General features: G+C 38.1%; 1 long non-coding RNA gene across 4 annotated transcripts in view; it reads right to left on the bottom strand.

Moving 5' to 3' along the window:
- LOC110345494 (uncharacterized) overlaps window positions 1-6,188 on the bottom strand; it is a 326,656-nt gene that overhangs the window by 30,273 nt on the left and 290,195 nt on the right. The window lies entirely within an intron of this gene.

Genomic DNA, 6,188 nt, shown 5'->3' with positions numbered 1-6,188 from the left:
CTTAAAAAAAATAAGAAAGAAAGTAAAAGAAAGGAAATTTAAACACTCATTATATAGTAGGCCAATTCACTTACTTTTCTCAGTTATTGTATTTCTTCTGTTAAATAATACGTTATGACTCACTTGTCTTGACAAACTTCACCAGCTCCATTAGCTATTTAGATGTTTAATGCAAAGGGTACACCCTTTCTCACACCGTTCTCTCAGCCACCTCCTCTTCCCTATTCTGACTCTATCTCCTATCCCATCACTTTCAAGAGAGATAGCCAGCCTCTCTTTCTTTGTTTTGTCTTGTAACTGGGCATTAAACCTAGCATCTCTGCACTGACCTACATCCCCAGCACTCTTATTTCTTTATTTTTTGAGGCAGAGTTTTGCTAAGTCACCAAATTGCCCAAGCTGGGCTCGAACTTGTCTCAACCTCCCAGAGTGCTGGAATGAAAGGATGCACCACCACACCCAGCCGAGACATCTATTTGCCTTTGCAGCCAGCCACCACTATCCTTTTCTAAATCAGAGTGTGAGAACTCTTGCACATCTTAACAAAAAATCTTATACAGTGAGTAAAGCCTTGACAACAAACAGAAAATGGATTGCTTAGTTTTAGAAATCACAACCTTATTAGGGCATTGCAGTTAATTCTATGAATTCTTACACTAAATAAAAAGATGTCCAGGATCAACACTTCTGTTTTTGTCATTTCAAACTGGCCCCTTTTAATAAATAGCGCATGCCCTGCAATTGCCATACCAGACCTGTGTGTAATGACTGACTTAGAGCTTTGCTGAATCACCAAGTCCTCTACAATGGTGCTTCTGGCATTTTCCTAACTATGTGCTGCACATAACTGCCTCCCTTCCTTCATAAGAGTCAGGAAATAAGCACATGTGACAGAACATGCAAGTTCAGAAGCATAAACCCCACTTTATTCCTTAAGACAATATATCCAGCAGGATGCCCACTCAAAAATACAACTCTGCTCAATCCCTCACAAATCACTGTCAAATGCTCCAGCTATGGGTAGTTGTTGTGTGTGTGATTCTCTGTTTACAAAAGATTATTTAAAGATTAGGTTATATGATATGGCATTAAACTAAGATTAATTTTCCTGAGTGGCTTATTGGAATTAACTGCCATACTTCATAGTCACATAAGTTTGTTCTGGTCTCAAATTATTTAGGTGAAACAGTACTTTGGATGTAGGCTGGGTCAAAGACTTGAAAATATTACCTGTAAAATAGAAACTGGAGTCTGGAAAGGAGCTATGAGTGCTACAATAGTATCTAAACTGTCACAAAAACATGGATAAATAGATTAACGCTAAGATTCAGTTTAAGGCAAATTTGGAAATTTTAACTTTATAACTATTACTTGCCTCTGGCTAGAAAAAAATATGAATTTTTTTTTTTTTTGTACCAGGGATCAAACTCGGGACCTTGCTCTTGCAAGGCAGGTGGCAGAACCAGAGCTAAATCCCCAGCCTGAAAAAATATTAATTGTTAATGATTTCTTTTAAAGGCTAGGAGAAAAACTTTTTGAAAAAACAAGTAGAGCCAGGCATGATGCTATACATCTGTAATCTGAGAACTCTGGCAGGCTGTGGCAGGAGGACTGCAATTTCCAGCCTGACCTGGGCAACTTGCAGACTTAGTGAGACTCTGTCTCAAAATTTAAAACTTTTTCTGCTGCCTGCCTGGCAAGTGCAAGGTGCCAAGTTTGATCCCTGGTACCAAAAAAAAACTTAAAACTAAAACTTAAGGTGCATGGGGGTGGTGCTCAGGCTCAGTGCTATCCTTTATACTGCTGATGCTACTGCTGCTACTACTACTACTAGTAATAATAGTAATAGTAGTAATAATAATAATAATAATAATAATAATAATAATGATTGCATCTTCTTTAAGGACATAGCTTCTTCTCATTCCCAAAATCCAGGTCTGGTATATGGTGAGAGCCTTATGCAAAAAAAAATTTGACTTCTGGACACCATTGCCACAGCTCTGCAGCTCCTAATAGGCAGTGAGCACCTGTAGTTCACTCATTGTTCTGAGGAGCTGCACTTAAACTACAATTCACTTGATGGAACTTATTCTCCACATTGCAGTAAGAATTGCCACTCTAAAATGCAAATGGATTCATTAGTCTCCACTGAATTTGTTTAGTGTCTATCTCTTGTCCTTAAGATCTATCTTGCTCAGAAATCAAACCAGCGGCTGCTAGATGATGCAAAGAAGAATAACATAAGACTGATTGGAGTCAAGGAAGAAAGAGGAGAGAGCGCAGATGACATAAAAAAACTGTTCACAGAAGTGATGTCAGAAAACTTCCCAAGGAGGGGAAAAGAACTTGACATACAGATAAGTGAGGCATATAGGACTCCAGATAGCCTTAATCAAAAAAAAATCTACACATAGACATATAATAGTTAGGATTCCAGAAATCCAACAGAAGAACAAAATTCTACAAGCAGTGAGAGAGAAAAGAAACAAATCACATACAAAGGAAAGTCCATCAGAATCACAGCAGACTTCTCAATGCAAACCCTCAAGGCAAGAAGAGCTTGGAGTGAGGTATTTCAAGCCCTAAAGGAAAACAACCTCCAACCCAGATTGATGTACCCTGCAAAACTATCTTTCAAAATTGATGGAGAAATAAGATACTTTCATGATAAAGAGCACCTCAGGAACTTCATGAATACCAAACCGGCACTCCAAAAAATTTTAGACAATACCCTAGGAAAAGACAATGAGGATCACAACCCCAGGAAACCCAGCAGAATGAATCCACTGGGTGTGACAAATTAAACGCAAAGGGGGAGAATCCAACAAAAAGAAAAAGTCATGACTAGGCTTTTAAAACTTTTGACTTCATCTCCCTAATAAGTATATAATTCAATCTTATTATTGTACTGATTAGCATTTTTCTGATTCTAGAGTTGCACACCATTTCTTGTGCTATACTGGCTATTTATCATCTTCTTATATCTACTTTTTAATTGGGTTGTCTATTAATGAGTTCTAAGAATTCTTTATATATTCTGTTCATAGGTTATATGCATTGTAAATATGGTCTGTTTAAGGACTACTTTTCATTTTATGATGTCATTTAAAGTTCTAAATTTTGATGGAATCTCATTTATCAATTTGTTTCTTTTATACATCATGTCTTTTGTATCCTAGGTAGTTCTTGCCTACCCTGAATTCATAAATATTTTCCCTTATAATTTCTTCTTAAAGTTTTATGCTTTTAGGCTTTCTTATTTAGGTTCACAGATCCCTTCAAGTTATTTTCATGTATGGAAAAAAAGAGTTGAGGTTAATTTTTTATACATGGATACCAGGTGTTCTAGTGCTGTTTGCTGAAGACACTATCTCTTACTTGGCTCTTAAATTGAGTTTATATTCTATAAAATGTTAATGTTAAATAATCTTTCAAAACTCAGTGGACCGTATATGTGTGGTTCTATTTCTAGATTCTCTGTTTTATTCCAATGATCTATATGTCTTTCCTTACACCAACACTGCCTTGATTACTGTAGCTTTAGAAGAAGTCTTAAAATTGGGTGCTAAACATCCTCCAACACTGTTTTTGTTTTTGTTTTTGTTTTTGATTTTGGCTTTTCTGGGTCCTTTGTACTCCTACATAACTTTTAAATGTCAATATCCAGTTCTTCATTTATAGCAACTATACACAGACCTGAATTTTTATATATACCTTGTGTTATCTAATCCTGCTAAATTCAAGTACAAGTTCTAGGGGCTCCTAGAGATTTCTTAGTATTTTCTCTGTAGATGATCATTTCATCCACATATAAAGATTTTGCTTCTGCCGTGCCAATCCTATCCTAGTTGTGTCATTTTATTGCCAGACTATTTTGGTGGGGACTAGGTTTCAAAGTTTAATGGACAGATAAAGAGTAAGCATATCTGCCCTTGTTCCCCACCTTAAAGAGAAAGCATTGTATCTTCTCCATTCCTATAAGGCATTCTTGCTGGAAGTATGGAGTACATGTCTTTAATTTGTTGAAAAGTTTCTGTTGTACTTCTAGTCTCCTGATAGCTTTTACCATGAATAGCTGTAGAATTTGGTCCAATACTTTTTCTCCAACTAGTGACAGGATCATATGGCTTTTTCCTTTCCTCTGTTAAAATGATGACTTTTGGGGGTGGATCTTCCAATGCTGAACCAACACTGCCATCCCTATAACAAAACCACTTTCTACATGTTGCCAGATCTGACTTCTAATTGTTTTGTTAAACAAATTTCTATCTATGTTCATACTTTTTTCTTCTATTGTCTTTATCCAGTTTTAGGATTATCACAATGTTGAGTTCCTAAAATGAGAGAAGTGTTCCTTCTTTTTTCTGCTTTAATTGTTTGATATAATTTATCAGTTAAAATGTATATGAGCCTGCTGTTGTCATATAGGTAGGTTTTCAAGCTAGGAATCTACTTTCTTTAATAGGTGCTATTCAAATTTTATATTTCCTCCAGAGTTAGTTTCATTAATTTGTCTTCCAAGGTACTTCTTAGAAGTTGTCAAATATATTTCCAAAAAGATTTTTGTAATATGCTTTCTATATCCTTTTAAATTCTGTAAAATCTGTGGGAATGTCTCCTAGATCTTAATATTTAAAAAATGTATAACTGATATTGTGTAACAGGAACAAAAGGTCTAAAGGAGCAGGGGAAGTGGGAGGGGTGGGGGAAAGGAAAAAAGGAAAGGAAAAATCTGAGAAAAGGAAAAAAATGGAAACAAAGTCTTTGCAAGTAGGGAAGGGTGGAGGGGGTGAAGGGAGGGCAGGGGAAGGGGAAAAAAATAAGAACCAAGATCCTCATGTAAATCTATAAGATCCCAATGATGAATGAAACTGCATTGTATACCTAGAATGTACCAATAAAGTTAATGGGGGGAAGATCTGTCTCGCTCATCCCCTACATTTTTCAAGCTCCATAGGTGCATCTCACACCTAATAACTAAAGATGGATGGGCAGGTGAATGGAGGTCAGGTGGGAAAACGGGTAGGAGCACAGGTGGGGAGATGCAGGTATGGATGGAGAGATGGGCAGGAGGGTGGATGCAGCCAGCAGTAATACAAACTTCTGGCTTCATACAAGATTTAGTTGATAGCATTTATGGAGTCTCCTTTAATTCCTCACTAAAATGAGCATGAAGAAAGAAAAACTTGAAAACTCACATAAAGGAAAAACTAATTAATTAAGATGAATGCATAATCAGCATAAAAACCAGTGATTAAATAGACAATATAATAACTGCCCAAGAGCTGGGTCTCAGGAATTAAAAATGGTGGAGTAGGGACTAGCAGCAAATACAGCCTCTCTGGGACCTGGAATTGAGACACCTAGAAAATACTGGCATTAAGTCCAGTAGATGGTTTGGCCCCACCCTTACCCTGCTGCCTATCTCCAGCACAGAATTCAGTGGTCTCTTCGCTTTCCCCATCCACTAACATTGTCAGGAATATGTCTCAGCTTGGATGGCTGCCACAGCCTGGGGTTTATGGTCAGAGAGCCCTATGGAGGAGGGAAGTCAGCTCACCAACACACATATTATAAAGCTAGGTTGAGAAAGTCATACATGGAGCACACAGAGGGACACAGAAACTGGGAGCAAATGCAGAGCCTAGAGCTCTAGGGTGGACATCATTCACTGACCATGCCCAGGAAGAAAGAGAAAACAGGATTCAGCATTCACCCACAAAACAAAGGCAGAAACAAAATAGATCTTGGCAGTGACTTACTATCCCTGCCCTATATGTCTGGTGGATTCCAAAACTGTAAACTGTGGAAAGCAGCCACTCATTTAAAAACAGAATAGGAGAGAGCAGACTAAAGTGGCACATCTCACCTTGACATGAGAAAGTAGATTCATGCAGAGGAGTGAGTCCCTACTCTCACATGAGAGAGCAGACCTGTAGTTCTCCCACCATGAGAGAACAGACCCAGGGTGGTGCACACACATGCACGAGAGAGAGAGAGAGAGAGAGAGAGAGACAGAGACAGAGACAGAGACAGACAGAGACAGACAGAACAGACCTGTGATGTAAGAACTGTACTCCACCCTCAGGGAAGCAGCAGAGGTAAAAGCCAACCAACCCAATCCTGGATGAAGACATCACCAGGGGAGCGAAGGGAGCGACTAGATCCCACGACTGTTGACATTAAGT

Source organism: Heterocephalus glaber, unplaced genomic scaffold (genome assembly GCF_053883595.1).
Source record: "Heterocephalus glaber isolate CG9 unplaced genomic scaffold, H.glaber_assembly_v1.0 deba00001733, whole genome shotgun sequence".
Classification (NCBI taxonomy): Eukaryota; Metazoa; Chordata; class Mammalia; order Rodentia; family Bathyergidae; genus Heterocephalus; species Heterocephalus glaber.
This window is presented reverse-complemented; position numbering and strand designations above follow the sequence as displayed.